This window comes from Octodon degus, unplaced genomic scaffold (assembly GCF_000260255.1).
Source record: "Octodon degus isolate 3935 unplaced genomic scaffold, OctDeg1.0 scaffold00157, whole genome shotgun sequence".
Lineage (NCBI taxonomy): Eukaryota > Metazoa > Chordata > Mammalia > Rodentia > Octodontidae > Octodon > Octodon degus.
The window spans coordinates 6,665,900-6,688,209 of NW_004524733.1; the positions used below are offsets into that span (position 1 = coordinate 6,665,900).

Here is a 22,310-nt window from a genome sequence, read left to right on the forward strand (position 1 = left end):
CATTGCTTTTTAAAAAGTGAAAATCAAGCATCCCTAAATGCTGATGAGAATTAGCCAGAAAAAACAGTTGCTGAAGAAATGAGTGACAAAGAAGATAACCAATGAATAAAGTTCCAAGGAGGTAGGAGACCATGGGCTCCAAAACACAGGTAAGTGGGATAATTTTGAATGGGAGAGCTGTATTGATTCTTTAAGAAAAAAAAGTTAGAACATGTAGGGACACAGCTATGTACCAGGGTGTGATGACAGCCAGAAATTGACATCAGCATTTGATGGCTTGGATTTTCATAATGAAATATGTTTTGTTTTGTTTTGTTTTTTGCAGTACTAGAGATTGAACTCAGGACCCTGCCCTGGCCACGCAGGTGCTTATTCTACTGAGCTATCTCCCCAGCCCTTCATAATGAAATATCTCTTAGTTACTATCCTCTCACTGAGTCAAAATGCCTAACATCTGTAAATTAAAGAAGAGAGGTTTATTTTGCCTCACAGTTTCAGTCCCTGGCTAGCTCTGAGACAGAAAAATAATGATGCCAGAGAAGAAAGAGCTCAGCCCATGGTGGTCAGGAAGCAAAGGGTGAAGGGAGGAGCCACAGGGGGAGATCCAACTTTCCAGATCATGCCCCCAGAAGCGCATCTCTTCCAACCAGACCCCACATGATAGCACATTTAGCGATGAATTCAGCAATGGATTAATCCAATCAATGGACTGAGCCAACTAACTTACACACACACATGAAAATTTGAGAGGAAGGACATTTAAGTCTAAATCATAACACAATAAGAGGGGATGTCATTCACTAAGAATAAAGTAGATCATGTGAATAGGTTGGTGAAGTGGAATAGAGGTGAAAAGTGAAAAGATGGATCTCCAAGGAAATTAAAACCACTCAGAACGGTGACTAGAGTAATGACAAGTAAAACAACTAGACAGTAGGTGGCAGCAGAAATGATCAGAAGACAGTGGCTGCGGTGGCCCTGGCCCCACCATGCAAGAAAGAACAGAGAACATACTCTTAAGTGAAATAAATCAGACCCATATGTGCAAATATCGTATTGTCTCCTTAGTGTGAGAACCTGAAAGAGAAAAATGGAATCTGAATGGTACAACAGATAGTAGGAAAAGGGAATGAACTTGTTCAAAGGGAAAGAGTTACTGAGTTGAGGAGAAAGAAGGGCAGGAGGAGTGGGGGAAAGAGGTATATCTATGTGTGTAAGCAAGATGGTTTACACAACTGTACTGTGCATTTCTGCTGGTCTATGGAAAGAAGCAGGCAATGTTTTAATTTGTTTTGTTTCCTTTTTTCAATTCTTTCTCCTTTTTGTCTTAATTTCCTATACATTTCTTTCTTCTTCTAATTTCACATACATATATCTGCTAATATATAACTGGTTGGAGGAGAACACTATGTCTTACAACAAATCCTGTCAAATTCATATTACATTGTTCAGCAAAATTCTATAACATTTGTAATTTTTTGTTTTAATTATAATTTGTACTCTGTTTAAAAAATTAAAGCATAAAAGAAAAAATAAAGAACAGAGAGTTTCTACCATTGAAAACCTGAGGTTGGTTGCTTTGGAGATATTAAATACTTGACCCAAAATAGGTGCTGAATAAATATGAAGGAACGACTTATTCTTTTTAAAACTAGAAACACCTTAAAACTACCTCAGAAGACAACAAGAACTGACAGTGATGAGAAGAAGGAGAAAGAAATAAATCCTCAAATGTTAATCAGGAATTGGGTATGTTTAGTCTAGCAAAGAAATGATTAAAGGAGTGCATGGCAGCTCTCATGAAATATTTGATGATTTATTTCAAATGGTAAAAGTAACATGAATAGAAGGTACAAGGAGAAATCTGTGATTATTTTTCAGCAGTTTTTAACTCAACCAGTGATGGAATGTGAATTTACCTAGTCTATTCAAGTAAAGGGTGGATAAACAGCGACCTGCTAAGGTTGTTGTAAAGTCTACCCCTCCCAAGTTTAAGCCCTCCAAAGCTTAAAGAGATGGAAAAACAATCTGGTTGTCAGGGGCCACAGATCATCAGGTTGATTTGTAGACATTTTTACAGACTATTTCCTACTTAAAAAGTAGAGCTTGGCTGGAGTAGAATGCAACCCCTTCCCCACCCCTGTGCTCTACTCGGGGGAAGAATTAGTCATAGACTAAAAATAACAAAATAGATTTTTAAAAACTTGAAGAATGGCTCAAAATGATTACAAAATCCTGAGGGAAAGAAGGAGAGAAGGTGGCAAGAAAGAGCAAATAACCTTCCAAGAAATAAATTTTACTGGGCTTCTGGAATTGGTAAGAGGACTCTAAAAAGAGTCTTTTCAATGAATGCCTGAAAGTAATTCTTGGTACTGTTTCAAATATGTGGAAGGGTTAGGTTTTGGACTCTAGAAAACCAGGCTGTTCCCTGCTTCAGCTGAAGGCAGTAATTCTGAGAATGGAATTTAGAAAGAGCTGGTATAGTAGTATTATAAGCCTTACCTTTGTAAGTCTCTCCCAAGGCAGCAGGGAGGGAGGGAGGGCAGAGAAAAGGAGAAAGGAGAGAAGGAGGAGGTAAAAAAGAGAGTGGCAAGGAGAGAGGGTCAGAGGCGGGAGTGGGAGGGGAAGGGTGGAAGAGAGGAGAGCAACAGAATGAAGAGGACAGGAGAGGAAAAGAAGTTGTTGCCTTTTGTGGCCAGAAATCTAGATGTAAAAAGAGAAATTAATGCCTGATTGAGACTACTTAGAGCTCAGAATGGGAGAAGATGCTTGTACTTGACTAACATCTGTATTTAAATAAGCAGTTAAACATAATCTGAAACAGAATAGCAGACTCAAAGCAAAGACAGAGGAGCATCCTTCAAGAAAAAAGAGTAAGTGACTGTTTAGTGTAGAAACTGACATCAATGAAGTTACAAACTTGGTATTAATGGATACAATACTTAGTATTTGTACTATATGGCCTTGCTAATCAAGGTGCTGTCCTTAGCCCACAGGGAGGACTATCACCTGAGAACTTGTTAGAAATACATAACCCAGACCCCTCCTGAGACCTGCTGGATAGTATTTTGGTTTTTAATAATCTTTGAGTGATTTCCATGCACAGTAAAATTTGAAAAGCCCTGTTGTATGTTGGTTTTAGTTGAACTTCTGTCTAGCAAATCTCTCTCTGCCTTTCTCCTTCTTTCTTTCCTTTCTTCCACTTCTTCTTTGTTTCCTAGTGAGCTAGCAAATAGCTCTAATCAAGGTTAACAGCCCTAGAAGTGACAGTCCTGAAATATCCATTTGAATGAAAGGTTGGCCAAATATATATTATAAATCACAAGTTTTAGGAAAGAGAAACTATTGACTAAGTACCAGCTTCATAGCTTCTGTCAAGCTCTTTAACCTTTCTGAGCATTAGACTCCTCACCTGTAAAATAAAGGGCATTAAAGGATTTACTTCCTACTGCTGTTGTGAAGATGAAACAAGGGGAGGTTATGTAAACTGCTGAACATGGTACCTGATATGTAGTATGTGCTCAATAGGCAGTAGTCATTATTATTTAAAACCATCAATTTTGAAATATAATTATAAACATTAAAGAGCTACGTTATGACCCTTTGCAGCCTTGAAAAATCCCTATAATTCTTTCTGGAGATCTTTCAGAAAGCCCTGCTTACCTCACTCAATTCTACTTCCTTTATCACATTGTCAGCAGTGACACTAATTTCAGATTCCATTGGATGATCTTCTAGTTTTTGCTCAATTACCACTATTTCCTACTTTTTCATTCCAAATGACCTATACTTCTAGTGCATTAAAGCTAAGAAAATCTTCTGTCTGCTGGCCTGGAAATGTAATTCCATTTATAACTATTGTTTTTTCCTATAGAAAAATGTATGTCACCTTCCAAATAATTGACTTCGAAATGAACTTTGAGAACTCAGTCTGCCAGTAAGGTGGAGGTGGCTCATATGTCAACATATTGAGTGGTCACAAAGGGCCAGATAAAAAAAGGCCCAAATTCCACTGGTAGCTGAATGGCAAACAAGGAACACGACAAAACAGAAAGTAGCTCAAATAGATCAATGTGAGTACACAGTATCAAGATTTACAAAGCTAATAAAGGAAGAGAGATATACCTTGAAAAGGATGTTTACAAAACAAGTGCAACAACAGCACAATGTTTCTACCATATTAGGATACAGGTCCCCAATCAGTAGCTTAGGACCTATAAACAATATTGAGATCTTATAAACCAACTCACCAAGATAGTAGTTCATCTGCCCTACTCTCTGCTCAGAGAGGAAGATAATAAGCATTGTACTTAATTCTATTCAGCTCTACATCTTGATACCCAATCCCAACATTCCGCCAACCTTCCTCTGTCCTTAACCTCCCTTTTTCCAAAGAGATCATGACATCAAGGAAAGAATAACATAGTTTTTCCACACAAATAAGAAGAAGAATTTACATTGGAAAAATGACTAGTGACAACAGGCTCCCAAGGACCATGAAAAAGTCACTTCTGTGACTACTTGTTAAAGTCATTAGCAAGATCAATTGTATCCAAGTGAACTCTAATAACCACCATTTACAAATGTCCATTAAAATATGAAAATGCTCTGCAAAAACACTAAAACTTGTATTATCTCAAAAAACCACAGGAACAGTGACCACTATTGGCTAGTGGGAAAGGAATTTCTGCCAGCTGTTAGGGGGAGGTAATGTTATATTGAGGTGCATGCACATAATAGTCTTCTGGTCAGAACAAAAATGGGGAAACTTTTTATTGTCCTCTACCAACTGTTTTCAGCTTTTCAACATAGGCTGGGTTGATGAGAAAACTGAAGTTATATCCTTATTATACATAAAATAGTTTTGTAACCAAACACAGTTGTGCTCCACTTCTTCCATCATCAGCTTCTCTATTTTTATATGCTTGTGGAAACTAAAACTTGAGCATAATATGTGGCTGGTAATGAACATAGTAGTGGTTGGAGCCAGAAGTTGTTATCAGGAAAATCTCCAAACATACTCCTAGAGGAGACATCATGTATGAAATAAAGTAGAAGGACAAACTGCAGAGTCAGACCACCAAGAAGATAGGAGATAAAAGATACCATCTCACACCAACAGAGTATAAAAGTATCAGGGACAGCAACATTACTGAGTGCCATTTTCTATGCCATGATCATATGTTAAGCATGACATTAATTGTCTTACATTCTGTGCATTATCTAATTGAACAGAATTTGTCCTTGAAGTTCATTTGGAAATGTCAGATAATAGCTTCTTCTACCACTTATTATATATTTACTATGTGTTAGGCATTATTATATACTCACCATGTGTGGTGGATTGACAATTGATGGTCAACTTGTAATACCCAGCTGAACTGAAGTAGAATGGTGCTGGGTATGGGAGGCCCACCTGAGGATTATTGCCAGCAGTATGAGGTAGAACTGGAGAAGAAGAGGAAGTAAAGTTGTTTGGAAGCTGTTGGAGCTGTTTGAGCTGTTGGAGCTGTCAGAGCTGTTGGAGCTGTTTGTTTTCCTGGGACTGCTATTGGTTCTCTTGGAGCACCTCATCATGCTGGCTTTCCTGATGAACTTAGCTATTCTTATTATTGAAGGAATTTATGACCTTGTTGTTCCTGGGGATGGCTACATTTCACTTTGGGGGAGCTCTGGTCCTCACATTGAGCATTGATTCCTAGCTCCAGAGGGGAAGGTGTTGCACTGCTCAGTCTCCTGAAAAAGCTTGTCACATTGTCTTGGCTGATGGAAACTTGGTTGTTCTCATCATTGAAGAATCTCAGGACCTCATTATTGTTAAGGATAGCTATGGTACCTCTCTTTGTAGGAGCACTGGTTGTCACTTTGAGCATTGCTTCATGGCTCCAGTGCAGATCCCTCAGCCTGCTAGCACAGATGCTTTATTCCACTGACACATGTCTTAGCTTTCACCACTGACCTGTGGGCCTTTCCAGTGCAGACCCATGAAGCAGGCGTGCATGAGACATTGTCATGGGGTCTTGGCCTCCAACTGGACTAATAGGGGGCATTGTTAGGAACTCTAGGTCTTCACCTGGACCCATGCAGGACATTGACATGGAATCCCAACTCTTAGGTGGTTTCTTTGTTTTTCAGTGTGTGCGCAGATTTCCTGTAGTCTCTTTTTGTATATGGTTCTTTGGGTTACTAATATAAATAATCTTATAAAATAGATGTCCTATATTATATTGTTCCCTTGCAAAACCCCAAAACTATGACACCATCTCATTAGGTGAATGCTTATTAGGTACTAGAAAATGGACCCAGACAAATATTTTGTCCATCCCATGTCCATTCAAGGTATGGTTCAAGGTATCACCTCTTCTAGGATGCTTTTCTTGAGTCTTACAATTTGGGTTAGGTATGGTCATTTTATGTTACTTCTTTCATAACTCTTATCATGTGTATTGTGATTGTCTCTTTACTTGCCTATGCTCCCATCACACACACACACACACACACACACACACACACACCAGAAGAAAATATTGAAGATATTAAGATGCAACCCATACATGAGCTGCATGAAACAGTTTTATAAAGAGAGAGGCTACCAAATATGTTAATTCATTGGACTGTGTTAATCATGTCACAAGGTATATGTATATAATCACTTTGTAAATCTTACATGCAATTTTTTAAATTATGACAAAATAAGGCTGGGGGAAAATAAATAAGTGAAGAACTAAAATGAAACTAAAACATATGCTGATTCCTGACCTCAGAAAAACATGGGGGAGCCAGGTGTGGTGGCATACATCTGTAAGCCTCACACTCTGTAGGCTGAGGCAGGAGGACTGCTACAAATGTTCAAGGCCAGCCTGCACTACAAAGTGAGTTCAAGTCCAGCTTGAACTACTTAATGAAACCCTGTCTCAAAAAAAGAAAGAAAAGAAAAAGAAAAAAAAGGAGAGAAGGGAAGGGAGGGAGGGAGGAAGGGAGGAAGAGAAGAAGAGAGATAGGAGAGAGAGAGAGAGAGAGAGAGAGAGAGAGAGAGAGAGAGAGACTGACTGTGGGGATATGAGCTTTGAACCCACAGGGACCCAGATGTTCCTATTCTACAGGTGTGAGGACTGCTCCCTCAAGCAGCTGAGTTTTACATCAAATATATGCACCCCTATAATCTCTGACATAAAAGGGGAGTACAGAGTCCCAGGCACTCATCTTATAATTAATAAAAGGTACATACTATGTGGTCTCGGACCAGGTATTGGAGGTTGGGATAAGGGGTGCCTGAATAAACTGATCTGATAAATAAAGCACCTGCTTAGGCAAGCACAGGGACCAGGGTTTGATCCCTGCTGTGCCATTCTGGTCCCACCCCTGGGACGTGCTGAGACTGCAACTGAGACTGGGAGTGGTGGTATACACCTATAATCCAGCACTTGGGAAGCTGAAAATGGGAGGATCACTACGAGTCCGATCTGTGTAGTGAGATCCTGTAGATCTTGTACTAAATACATTAAAAAGATCTGGTAGAGTCTCAGCAACAGTGCTTTTCACCAAAAGGTCATTTCTGCATAATCTACACAGAAGTAGAAGTGAGTTGAAAGTGGCACTAGAATGTCAATATGTTGCCAGGGGTGTTAATGTTCTCTATGTTCTTAAATTTGTACCACAAACATATACATATAAAAGGAGGGGAATCTGAGATAAAACTTGCTCTTCAGGTGGCAGAACTATGGGTGAGTTTTAAGACTTCATCATGCCATCCTGATCAATCAAGTTTCTAAAATCATTGTATTAGTTGTATTACTTGTAGTACGTTAATAGCAAAAATATTTATTTTAAAGGGCCGGGGAGATGGCTCAGTGGAATAAGTGCTTCCTTGGCAAGCACAAGGGCCTGAGTTCAATCCCCAGTTCCAAAAAAAAATATATATATATTTATTTTAAACTGGGCGTGGTGGCACATGCCTATAATTCCTGCAACTGGGAGACTGAGGTAGAAGGATCACAGGTTCAAGGCCTGCCTGAGTGATACTAAGTTTGATACTATCTGAGGCTACAAAGTGAGACTGTCTCAGAACAATTACCCAAGTAAAACATGCTAATTCTTTGGCAAATGAGAAAGCTAGAAAATCTCCTCTTTTACTCCTTTTATCTGATACCTAATTCCATCCTCCTGCTAGAAATACTGTCAATATTTTAATTGGGTTCCTTACACAGGAGGAGCTACTTTAATTTAAAATATAAAAATGTATGAATTCTGAGAAGAGATAATCTCAGCTGTGATTGAAAGATAAAACCTCCAACTATAGCAAAATAAATTAATGTTTAAAAATCTAAGCTTTCTGGCTATGGGGGCTGACCTCTATGAGAGGTTGGGAATTCTCTGAAGTCTGCTTTTCCCTAAAATGATAGGAAGGAGGTAGAGCAGGAAAATATGTAGAAAAAGTACAATTTTTGTATTTGCCTTTTTATTTGCTTGGTGGCAATGGAAATTGAATCCAGAGGCACTTTATCACTGAGCTACACCTCAGTCATATACACTATATGTCAAATGTTGGAACAGGGTACTGCTTAATTGCTCAGGCTGGGCTCAAACTTGGAATCCTTCATCAGCTGCCTCCCCACTGCTGAGATTACAAGGCATGTACCATACCATCTAGCAGAAAAAGTAGGAAAGACAAGGACCTTAGATTACTGCTGTTGCTACTACTATTACTTCTACTGCTTTTTCATTTTTTAAATAAAATGGAAAGAGTAGTCGGGGAGATGGTTCCAAGGCAGAAGCACCATTCTGGCGAGCACAAGATCCTGAGTTCGATCTCTGATACCAAACAGATACATAAATGTAAATAAATAAATCTATCTATGAAAAGAGTAGAGAAAATGGCCCTTAACACAAATGAAGAGACCTGATACAAATGCACATTTACACACACTTTTATACAATTCCCTTTCACTCATAAGCAATCATACCCAAACACCAGTCCCACATAAGCCATATCCTCAAAGAGTCAAAATTCCAAAAGGAAATACATTCACAGTCACAAAGACACAGGTATTATTATAAAGTCCTCAGCACAATGTTTGGCCTTTAGCAAAAATTTACTTATGAAAGCTATTTGTATTAACACAACACAGTCCTTCTAGAACACAGATTTTTAAAAATTAAGAAAATACAAAAACTTAGAAAAATTGCATCTTTATTTTCACCAACCTCTAAATGAAATTTGTGTTGTCTTCAATTAAAATGCAGAGAACAAATCACAAAAGTATTATCCATATCTAAAACTTCATTAGAAATCACTTGTTTTATGGCACATTACTATTTTGTAAATTTTATTTATTTTTTATGTATTTGGTATAGTCTACAGGGTCTCACTATGTAGATAGGACTCATAGTGATCTTTCTGGTTTCAGCCTCTCAATTGCTGGGATTACAGGCACGTGTTACCATGCCCGGTCTCAATCACCATCTTAGCATGCCCCGGGGATGGGGCCAGCAAGGCATGTCAGGGATCGAAGCCTGGCCACTGCGCTCTGCCTGAGCTCGCGCTTTAGTCCACTGAGCTATCTGGCTGGCCCTGGCACATTACTATTATTGCATGCATCTTTAAATATATTTATACTTAGGTAAGATTGGCCAAATAGCTCAGCAGTTTAAAGTGCTTGCTTAAGCAGATTCAGGGGCCAGGAGTTCGATCCCCAGGCCTGCTGTGCCATCCCCATCCCCGGAGTGCTCTGAGATGAGAATTGAGACTGGGTGTGGTGGCACATGCAGTTGGAAGGCTGTAAACAGGAGGATAACTCAAGTCTGATCTACACAGTGAGACCCTGTAGGCCTTGTAGACCCTGTCCTAAAATATAAAAAATAAAAAATAAATAAACAAATAAATTATACTCATTAGTTTGAAGTTATGACAGTTATGTTAATTCAAAACTGTACCTAGGTTTTAACATTTTTACATTAATAATAAGCACTTATATAACTATACTACAACCTTTAATATTTGATAGTTGCACTTAAGAACATTATTGAGAAATTTCTTAGTTCAGCAATCTCAGCACTTGCTTAGGTAAGCTCAGGGGCCAGGGTTCAATCCCTGGCACTGTATGCTGCATCAGCCCTGCCTCTGGGCACACTGAGCCAGCAATGGAGTCCTGGCGTGGTGGCACACACCTATAATCCCAGCACTAGGGAGACTGAAAACAGGAGGATGACTAGAAGCCCAAGCTGCATAGTGAGACCCTGCACACTAAAAAAGAAAAAAATTCCTGAGAAGGGATCCATAAATTTATTTTTACTGAACAAAGGGTTAACAGCACAGAAAAGACTATAAACCCTTGATTGAGATTTTTATATTCCTGCCAACTTTAGTAGTCTACAAATTTGTGATGAACACTTATGAAAATGTTCAGGAAAATAATCTGATTTCCCCAAAGAAAAAAGGTTGACAAAATTGAATAACAATGACAAGGAAATAAATCTGGCTAAAAATCACTTTTGTGTATCTTGATTTGAGCTCTTTATTCTACAGACCTTGTACCTCAATTTCTCTATTTCTTTAGTGAGGATGGCAGTAGTATCTAACTCAGAGGGGTGACTGTATGATGTAATATAAAGCACTTAAAGATGTCTCTCAGGTAGGTGGATGTTCAAGAAGAAGGGGGTGGTGAATGAAAGCAAGAGACAGGAAAAGGAATATTGTGGGACTGTCCTGCTTCAAGGTTGTATATGGTGAGATTTTTGGACTTATGTGCAAACATGAGAAGCATAGAATTCTTTATCCTATTTTTAAAAATATAATCTAATTTTTAAATTTTTTTTATCATATTATGTAGGGACTTAAGTTCAACATATCAATACTTGATGAAAAATACCTGTTCCTTATTATGCCTAAGATGTTTGAAATGTAGTGAAATAGTGAGGTTAAGCTTGATAACGTAAATCGTTTGATAATAACAATAAGCTTTTCTTCTGGATGGTTAACAACCTAAGTTTGCAGACCAAAATTAGAGAAAAAGGAGGGCTACAAGGAAAGCCAATATTTTGGCCCTACCCTTCTAAGGTCAATTAAGACTCAGGACATATGAGAACTTGTACTGTAACGTCATGTACCTCGGTAGTGTCCCAAATTTTCTGATCAAGAAGATTATGGGACCAAAGAGGAAAGTGATCGATGACATAGAGTGGGCCTAAGGAGAGTCACATGGGGAGAAGACACTCTCTCAGGCTTTCACAGAGAGCACATTGGCCAAGCAATGGCCATGACTCATCCACATGGCTGCACTGACAAAGGTTCTACAATCTGAGGTACAGGATCTCAGGATAAATCCTGAGGGCATTTCACTGACCTTCTCAAACCAAAAAGCTACAACTCTTGTTGCATAGGTCCTGCTTTACCTTGGTCTTAACCATCCAGTAGAAAAGTATGAAGAAGAAATATAGGAAATAAAGCCATGCTGTTAAGTTGAGCTGTGGAAGACTCAGGTCAATAATTTCTGACATTGCCAATTAAACAGAAGACCCAATGCTATTATGGGCTACTGGACTCTTTTGGAATATTTTGCTGAGTTTACACACCTATAATGTTCAATAAAGGAACTTAGAAAAAATGGGGTATACCGATGAATGTCCATTTTGTATCTGTGTATTCAAAGTGGTTAGGATAGATATATAGTTGCATTCTCTTAATGAATAGAATGATTTGTTCTAATGGTGTTTGTAAATAGGATCTCAAGTCCGCATCTTGTACAGCAATTAACCACTAAGAAGAATATATGCAGTGTATTATTTGTTGAAACTGTACTTCCGATTTGATTTGAAACTGTCTCATTGCTATCTGTTTATCAATAAAATTTTGGGAAAAAAAAGCACTTAGCATATTACCTAGCACACAAAAAGGTCTTAAAATACAACTTCTTATGCTGGAGTTACCAATTTCCTATTTGGACCTCTACTGTACAAATAAAAGTCTAAACATATTAATCAGAGGTAACCCATTTGGGACTTTTCCTGTCTCTCAGGAGCTATTCCTTATCCCAATTCCTATTCCTCATTCCTTTTCCCCAATAAATCTTCCTACTCTTAACCTCTGTTGTTTCTTAGAATTCACTCTTCAACTTCATGGCTAGCTCAGCATAGTGGACATCCAGCAGGTTGGGAGTTACATTTATTTTCCCTATATCATCTGGAGGTTCTATATCACCTTGGAGGTTCACCAAGATAATTGGAAGGAGATGAGAAAGTCAATATCAGATTCTCTTACTCTTTTGGAATGTATTCTTAAGCACTGCAGATTGTTTGACTTTAATATATTGAAAAAGAACTGTGTAATATTTTTCTGCACCCATGCATGACCTGCCTGCCCCCTAGAGGCAAAATGAAATGCAGACGGAAATATTGATTATGATACTATTTCATAACTAGAATTGTACCATAAGAAAGAGGGAAAATGATCAAAATTACCTTGTGTTCAGACTTTCTTTGCACTAATAGATAATCCTTAATTGTGTTCAAAATGTAAATGTAAACCACAGGAAAATTAGACACCTCCTATCCCTTAGGCACTATAGGACACACACTCTCAGAGCCTGAGGCTCCCTTCCCTTGCCTTTAGGATACTGAAGACAATGTTTCCAAGGCAACTTTAATCAAAGTCTCATCTACTATTACTGAACCTGAGGATAAGGTTTCCAAGGCAACCTTGATCAAAGCCTCATTCACACTATTACTGAGACTGAGCTTTCCCCTACTTGCCCTTCAGATCCTAAGAATAAGACTCTAAACAAACCATAATAGAAGACTCTACTAGGCTATATCTATCTTTACCTGATTTTGTACAAGCTCCTCAAGGACAGTATCCTTTACAGAACTAAATGGGAAATACGACACTACCCGCATCCATGTGTCCTTTTCTCTCAGTGACCTCAAACATATCAACCAAGATCTGGGTAAGTTTTCAAATGACCCTAATAAATACACTGAAGTATTTAGAGGACTCACCTAGAGGAAAGTGGGGACGGTGGTGTTATTTCTACCCGGTCTATATTAAATAAAAGCATAAAAATCAAGCATAAAAATTCCACAAGATTTTTTTGTGGAATGTGGTAAACATGTGTCCAGGTCCCAATTCTTAGGGTTTGGCAGTGTCTAGTCACATGCTCATATTCGGGTCTGAGAAAGATGCTAGTGCCACACCCTGGGCCTTCCTCAGTTGCCACTGTGGCTCCCACCCTAGGTGGACTAGAAGGATGGCTCTTTTCCTTAAAAGATACTGGCTTGGAATCAGGATAAAGGTATAAAGGTATAAAGGCACAAAGGTACTATCAAACCCAGGAAAACTGAGTGCACAGTATATTTCACAACACATGTTAGGTTTTTTAGAGCTTAAATGAGATTTTCAGTAACACAGTCACTTTTTTGTACCTAGGAATTACTTCTTAAACTTCTATTGGGTTTGGCTTTAAGTTACCAGATCAAAAGTTACTCTGTCATTTATGAAGACAAATGCCTCTAACATTACAAAGGTGAAAGCAATTCCTCTGATTATACCACTTAGGTCCTAGAGTTTACTCAGTTATACAGAAGGTTGAAACACTGAAGTGTATTAAGTTTTTGTTAACACTTAGGTAAAATCAAATTTGGTTTTGTTATAATTAATTTATTTTTTTTAAATAGCAGTAAATAAATTATTTTCAAAATAAAGAGGACTTACCCAGTCCTAAAAATTAGACTGGAAAGGTATAATGCTACTCTTAAATCAAACGTTGACTTCTAATGAAACAAGCAGCATTACAAATTGCTATTACATTTGGATATGAATATCATATTTTAATTTTAGAAGGTCAGAAGACAGGCAGCTAGGGAAACAACCAGTTCCTACTTGGTCCCAAGCAGTCCCTACACAAGATCCCTACTGGCCTCGCAAACAGACAGTGGATTGGAAGAGAAGACATCTTCAGACATATATTCTTGAAGGTCTAAGAAGTATAACTAAGCCTTTCAATTATTTTAAATTGTCAACTATTCATCAAGAAAAAGATGAAAACCCTTCTGCCTTCTTAGATACTTTATAAGAGGCATTGATGGAATATGTATCCCTGGCTCCTGATTCCACAGAAGCATAGCTTATTCCTAAAGTCAAATTTATTATCCAGTTAGCTTTAGATATGAGGAAAAAGCTAAAAAAGATGACTTTTGCTTCAGATATCTCACTTGATACTTTAGTGACAATTGCCATCTCCAGGAGGAGGTCAAGGCGAAAAAACAAAAACAAAAAATAAGAGAAAATAGCTGCTTTGGTTGCATCCTTAAAAGGAATAAACCCTAAGTCTGATTCTCGGGGCTCCAAGAACAGCTTGATGACTAAACTGACCTGCCAGCACTGCAGAAAGCCAGGCCATCTTAGGAGGGACTGTGATAGGAAACATCATGATAAAAGGCCCCCTGAGCTATGCCCTGATTGAAAAGGTGACTACTGAAAGTCAGATTGTCCCCTGAGGTGGAGGCCCCAGGGATTAGTCCCATTTTATCAGCTGGTCCAGCAAGACCAAAGGATACTGGGGCACTCTCTGCTGTCTTCCTGTGGCCAGACTGCCAACTCCATGAAGGAGCCCTGGGTAATAATGACTACAAGGAAAAAGAAACCAGTATATTGTTGTACACTGGCATATTTCTCCTAGTCCTTTTCAAACATGGCCTTCCTTCTAGCCATCATACGTCAGTAAAATGAGTCACCGAAGAGAAGGTAATTCTCTATTTCTCACAACCCTTTGGCTATAACTGGGATGGATTTCTCTTCACTCATTCCTTTTTCATTATGCCTGAAAAGTCCAATTTCCCTCCTGGGGAAGAGATGTCTTATCTTTTGAATGTTATAATATACACGCACCCACGTTAGGTATGCTGCCTCTCCCTTATGGAGGCAAAAATAAATCCTGAATTATGAGCAACTAAACATAGAATAATATTAATAAGAGCTTCCCCAGCATAAATACATCTTAAAAATCCTGATAATTTTCTTTACTTGAGACAATATATTCTAAAGCCTGAAATCAAAAGAGGACTATTGCTTGTAATCAATAATTTAAGGAAACAAGGTCTACTGAAACATTGTAGTAGCCTTTGAAACACTCCAATCTTGGGAGTTCAAAAACCCCATGGGGAGTGGAAGTTGGTACAGGACTTAGATTGGTAAATGAAGCAGTAGTATCCATTCACTCAGTGGTACCTAATACATACACTCCTTTCTCAGATCCTAGAATATGCAGTTGATTTTCAGTGTTAGATTTAAAATATGCCTTCTTTTGTATTCCATTACATGCAGATTCCCAGTTTCTTTTTGCCTTTGAAAATCCTCATGAGCATGCTTCTCAATTGACTTAGACTGTGCTTCCCCAAGGTTTCAGAGATAGTCCCCATCTTTTCAGACAAGTGCTTTCCATGAAAGTACATGTTTTGTATGTTCCCAAGTCATGGTTCTGTGATATGTAGATAATAAACTGTTATGTGCCCAATCAAAAGAACTCTTTAGTGAAGGCACCCATGCTCTGTTGATAAACTCAAAGCCTTTATATTGAAGTGGATGCCACTTGAACATATACTCATAAGTGAAATAAACCAGACACACATGTGTAAATATCGTATAGTCTCCCTAGTATAAGAACTCAAAAGAAGAAATACAAATAGATGGAAGGAATTTTCTAGCAGACAAAAGTTATAAGGTCTGTAGATCTAAGGCACAACTTTGCAGCCTTGAAGTAAAATAAGGGAATCTGAAGGCTGGGAGAGAATTAAACCAATACTTTCTTTCTCACAATCCAAAACCCTAAAATTACTGAGGTAATGCCTAGGAATTACAAACTTTTGTCTTTTGACAGAAGGATGTCTTAGTTACTTTTTGCTGGGACAAAATACCTACCCAGTTAAAAGGGGAAACGTTTATTTCACAGTTTGTAGAGGTTTCAGTCCATAATTGTCTGCTGGTTCATGGTGGCAGAAGATAGTAAAAACAACTGAGAGCAAAAGGGGGAACAAGCCTCCTCTCCTTTTATCTTATCCAGACTGCTGGGATTATGGTGGTACCAATCCAATCAGTGGAGTGATCAAGCAATCATCCAGCCTTAATTCCAGCACCCTTACTCCTAGCATTGTACTATGAATCAGTCATAAACTGTAGATTCAACTACCTCCAAAAGTGCCTTGGGGCTGGGGAGATGGCTCAGTAGAATAAGCACTTGCCTGGCAAGCAAAAGGGCCTGAGTTCAATCCCTGGTTCCACAAAAAAAAATTCCTGACTGCCATGACTGCATGAGGTTTTGGGGGGATAACTAGACACAAACCATAACACAGGGTATGGTGAGATCATATGACCCTTCTGTCAGTTTATAAAAGAAGTTCAAAAAACAAATATCTGTATTTTAATCTGGAAACCTAATTCCCAAATTACATTCCAGAAGCTTAAAGAAATGTTTCTAAATACGCTAGTACTGAGCCTTCCATAGGACACTGTTTCAATCTGTATGTTGATGAAAGGTGAGGCATGGCTTTGGAAGTACTTATGCAGGCTCAAAGACCTTCTCAGGAGCCTGTAAGGCATCTGAGTCATGAATTAGACATTGTAGCAAAAGGATGACTTGTGTGCCTTGGGGCTGTGGCTGCCATAGCTCTCCTGGTATGGGAGGCATTCAAGCTGACTTTAGGCAAAGATCTTGCAGTATATACACTATACAATGTGTATATACACTTCACAAGATGGCAGAACTTCTCTCTTCCAAAGGAAGCTTATGACTATCATACAGCTGACTTCTTAAATATCAGGCTTTACTTCTAGAAGGATCAGCCATTCAAATAAAGAAATGTTCTCCCTTAAACCTTTCCACCTCTCTACCAGTAAAAGAAGAAATTGAGGCTGAAAGACATGACTCTAAACAGCCAATTCTCCATACATAGACAGTCAGAAAAGACTTACTAGATATACTCCTTATTGATCCTGATTTGCCTCTTTTCTGTGATGCCAGTTCCTTCATGGAAAATGGGACAAGAAAGGTAGGGAGTGCTGTAGTGACTCTATATCACACACCTGAAACTTCCTCACTTCCCACTAGGACTAGTGCCCAACTAGAAGAGCTCATAGCTCTGACAAAGGCTTTACAACTCAGTGAAGATCAGAAAGTCAGCATTTATACTAATTATGATTATATGTGGTTAATACCAATTATAGTAAAACTTAGTAAAAAGGCACCCTTATGTTGGGAACAAAGAAATCACTCCTAGTCTCATTGGCCTAACTTTACTAAATTATCAGGATGGACATCCCCTGAGCAGTATATACACACCATATCTTTATAGGTCAAAGAATGTTTTGTAACAGACTGATTCAATTACCCTAGAATCAGATGAGAAGCCTCCAGTGGCACTCATTGGTCCTGTGGAACAAATTTGTGACTCTGGCTACCTCTGGGATGGATAGGGAGATGCATATTGTGATTTGAGTGGTTATAAGGCCCAAGCGTCAAAAATATCAACAAATATTCAAACTTCCCCATCTACAACATTGATAGTCTAGAAGTGTATTTCACTGGTATGACATTTGGCTTCTATCTTTATCCTTTCCCTAGGATTACAGGATGTCATGTAACACATGAAGGCCCTCATTAACTATGCTCAAACAGGGCTAGACCCCTCAAGGAAGTCAGTGCAGAAGATGAGAACACATCGAAACTGTGGTTGCAGGTACATCTGAAGATTAAAATCATAATGGCCGGATATACATATTTCTGTAAGGGATAAATGGAAGCTTGAAATTAATGATTCCACCAATTTTAGATTTCACATATAGACCATTATCTCATTGGGGTGGCTTGGGCAATGCTCTCACACCAAGACTATGACTAGGACTAAGACTAAGACTATAGATTATAGATCAAAGTTCATGATGCCACCCATGTACATTTGCTATATGACCTGCTTCCTCACTGGATCAATATTACCTATGCAACTATACTTGTAATCATATTGGCTGATCATATGTTTGTCCCCCATTGTGCCCACCTTGTGACTTTGCTCTATAAAACTTCCTTTCAGAAGTGGACTCATTGACAACCCAGTTCTGACTCCTCCTGTCTCACAGGAGCTATGCCTTTTCTCCGTTACTTTTCTCCAATAAATTTCCTACTTGAAAAATAAACAAACATATTGTTCAGTGAATCGCTGATTGCATAGATGCTTCTTTTGAATATGTAATCTTAAAACCAATATTATACTTTGTAAATATTTGATAAACCCATCATGTAAAATGTGTACAAGCTGGACATGATGTGCATGCCTGTATACCCAGTACTCAGGAGGCTGAGGCAGAGGATTGCTACAAGTTCAAGGCCACCCTGGGTTATATAGTGAGTTCAAGGTCAACCTGTACTACATAGCAAAACCCTGTCTCAAAAAATAAATTAAAATAGTAAAATGTGTGCAAACTTTGGGCATGCCTGGGCCACAATAAGTAAAGAGGAATTGTCTTGGGTGCCACATAATATATAATATAGTTAATGTATATAAGTAACAAAGCTACTTGAAGGTTTAAAACTTGTTTTACATTCCAGGTATGGTGGTCCTGTAATTCCAGAACCCAGGAAGCTGATGCAGAGGGATCACTGTGACTTTAAGGACAGATTAGGTTATACAGTGAGCTTATCACCAGCCTGAGTTGCGGAGCAAGATCTAAAAAGAAAAGGAAAGAAAAAATTATTTTATAAAATAACAAACTCAATTTTAAATAAGAGAGCTTCGCCAGGCGCGCACCGGCGTGCTGACCCGGAAGTGCTGCTGCTGCGGGGAGCCGAGAAAGCAGATCCGAAGCACTGAGGCGCACGGGTGGTGGCCCTGCGTTGTAGTCAGTATGCAGCGGCTGCTCCTTCCTTCTTTGAAGGCCTTGATGCGGAGCCGGTGTGCACCGCCCCTGGGTCCTGGGGGGGCTCCCAAAGCACAGGTTGACAGAGTCTGGCCTCTCCATGGTAGATTGGCATTTAATAAAAGAGATGAAGCCACCTACAAACCAAGAGGAATGGGAAGCAGAATTCCAGAAATACCAACAATTTCCAGAATTTAAAATCTTGAATCATGATATGACACTGGCCGAATTCAAGTTCATCTGGTACATGGAATACTCACACCGCATGTGGGGTCGTGTTGTAGGTCTTGCATACATCCTGCCTGCTGCCTACTTTTGGAGAAAGGGCTGGCTCAGTCGTGGCATGAAAGGCCGCGTTCTTGCTCTCTGTGGCTTGGTCTCCTTCCAGGGTCTGTTGGGATGGTACATGGTGAAAAGTGGATTAGAAGAAAAGCCAGATTCCCACGACATCCCTCGGGTCAGTCAGTACCGCCTTGCAGCCCACCTTGGGTCAGCCCTGCTTCTGTACTGCACCAGCCCTCGCTCTCGCTGCTGCTCCCTGAGCATAAGTTGCCTGAGACCCGCCAACTCCTATGGTTGAGATGGTGTGCTGCTGGAACAGCAGGTCTCCTGTTCCTTACAGCTCTCTCAGGTGCTTTTGTGGCAGGGATGGATGCTGGTCTTGTTTACAACTCCTTCCCCAAAATGGGAGAGTCCTGGATCCCAGAGGACCTCTTCACCTTCTCCCCCATCCTGAAGAATGTTTTTGAGAATCCCACCATGGTGCAGTTTGATCACCGGGTTCTGGGAATCACTTCCATCACTGCCATTACAGTGCTTTACTTCCTGTCCCAGAGAATTCCCCTTCCTCGAAGGACCAAGATGGCAGCAGTGACTCTGCTAGCCTTGGCATACACACAGGTGGTCTTGGGCATTAGCACTCTGCTGATGTATGTTCCAACGCCTTTGGCTGCCACTCACCAGTCAGGCTCTTTGGCTTTGCTTAGTGGTGCCCTTTGGTTTATGAATGAACTACGAAGAATTCCCAAATAATTTAGAGGATCAGCCTCTTAGGATTGAAACTGCTTTTGAGAGTTCATCCAAGAACACAGAACTTGGGCTTTCATATGAAGATGACCTAAACATGCCAGGTGGTTTCCAGATTGGTCATATTATTTGAAACTCTTTGCCTATCTTGAGATAATCACTGGCTCAAGAATGTCATTAAGTATGGTTATGCGAGAGAGTGCTTTTCAAATGTTACACCTCACATTGAAAATCAGCTTAATGTATAGGAAGATGTCTGCCATATGTTACCACGTCTTAACAGCTAGCTCAGATTTTTGGTGTCGGCAGGGCTGTTGGTTATTCAAGCATGATTTCCATCCTTGTGCCCCTGGATCCTCCTCACGGGGTTCACCTGGCAGAGACAATAACTGCAGAGCAGTGCTCCAGTGGGGCTTATACTGTGGCTGACCATTGGCCTGCTGCTAAGGTCTAGGGTTGTCAGATCTTTTGTTTTTGTTTTTTTTTTAAAGAAGCTAAATATTAGATTTTTATATGAAAGCTCTTAATTAAATGTTGGTAACTAATTTCAAAATTTAAAAAATATTAACATAAGCTTAAAATGCTTGGGAGCCATATATGACCTTGTAATTTCTAAACTAGATGATCTCCGTTCCCTTTCAACTCCAATATTCTGCAAGTTTCGGTATGACCGTGTACCATCCTCAGGTGTTCTTAGCAAAGCAAAGACAAGACAGTGGTCTGTGACGTTCCCAGAGCCCCAGCCCCTGATGGGCTTATGCTATTGCTTAGACATAGCTCCCAGCTCGTCCTACATGAGAATCTTTTAGAAATCTCAAGCCCAAGCAACATCCAAGGTAATTACAACTGAGAATAGGGGACTAGATTTTACATTTGGTACAAGTGATACCAATATACACAAAGTAGGGATCACTGACCACACTCTAATAGCCACCTTATTTTAGAAAGTTGGACCAGCTTATTTGTATTTCTTCCGAAATTATACCTGCTCTGCTCTTATCTCACGCAGTGTGCTATGGTGATCCTGAGTATGTTAACATAACAGTATGTTTTGATCTCTATCTAATAGAACTCCTTAAAGAAAGAGAACTGCAGTTACTGGAGCAGGTTCTCCATCTCCTGATCCTTAAATCTAAGTTCTCCTTAGTTAGTTACTGAGACAGCAGAGGGCAATATGATGCAACCCACAGAACCATATACTAATACTTTTACAGTTAGAAAAGTGGCAAACTCATAAGTTCAAGTTTCAGTTTACTTCATTTTTTTATTACAGCTGAATTAAGTTTAGAAAAACATGTTATATTTAGCTATATAACTGCATAATACAATTTGTGAGCTCCTGGTGAGCAGAAATTTTCTTAATTATTTTTGTATGACTTATTCCTAGAGTCACCAGACACATAATAAATACTGAATGAAATGATTATATTAATTAATGAAAAATAAACAATTACAGAATGAAAAAAAAATTTTAAATAAGAGGGCCTGGGGAGATAGCTTAGTAGAATAAGCATTCGCCTGGCAAGCACAGGGTCCTGAATTCAGTCCCTGGTACTGAAAAAAAAATAAATATGAAAATGGACACATTTGCTTAATAATAATAAATGCCTGTCTGCACAGATACACACATGCAGGTAAGTTGAAGTAACATTACTGGCAGTCATTTTGTTTTACCCTCCAAGCCACACAAGAACATGTAATATCTGATTCAGTTGCATGCAGTTTGGGATTTCACTGATTGCATATGCTAGACACAGGGGTTAGAATTAGGCTTTTACCTAATGGGTAAAAGCACAGAATCTGAAGCCAGAAAGATACAGGTCCAAATCTAAACTCCACTACTTACTACTTATTGTGACTCAAGAGCTTCTTTAACTTTTTCAAGCTCATATCATCACTGGAATGCTAATATTTATATCATAAGGTTTCTATGAGGAATCAATGACATAAGGTATGTAAGGCATTGGCACATAAAAGGGATTCAGTAAGTGATACCTCTTCTTTTTCTTAATAATTAGGAAATTCAAGACAAATTAGTGAAATGGGGAGATTGTGTAATGTTTTACCCTGAGTCCCTAAAGATCAGGGCCCTGGATCTCCTTCCAGGCTCAATTCTCAGTTCTCTATTGCACATTTTATTCTTCAGTAGTATGAAACTCTCTTGTGATCCGTAACAGTCCCCCAACAGACACAGCAGAAACCATACCTCAAATTTGGAATTTTAATCTTTTCCTGGGATAGTAATACATGGCCTAGTACTCTCGTGATGTTACCCTCCTATGAGACTAGGAAAGTAAACAGGTGATACTCAACAGCATAGTGCAATACTGAGGAACCTGTTAGAACTGTTCAATGAGCTTGCTGCAGCACACATGCTGTAAGCTCA

General features: G+C 39.1%; 1 pseudogene; it reads left to right on the forward strand.

Annotated features, from left to right (window-relative positions):
- Positions 1–131: 131 nt before the first annotated feature.
- On the forward strand, positions 132–20,730 carry LOC101562264 (annotated as a pseudogene).
- Positions 20,731–22,310: the final 1,580 nt, after the last annotated feature.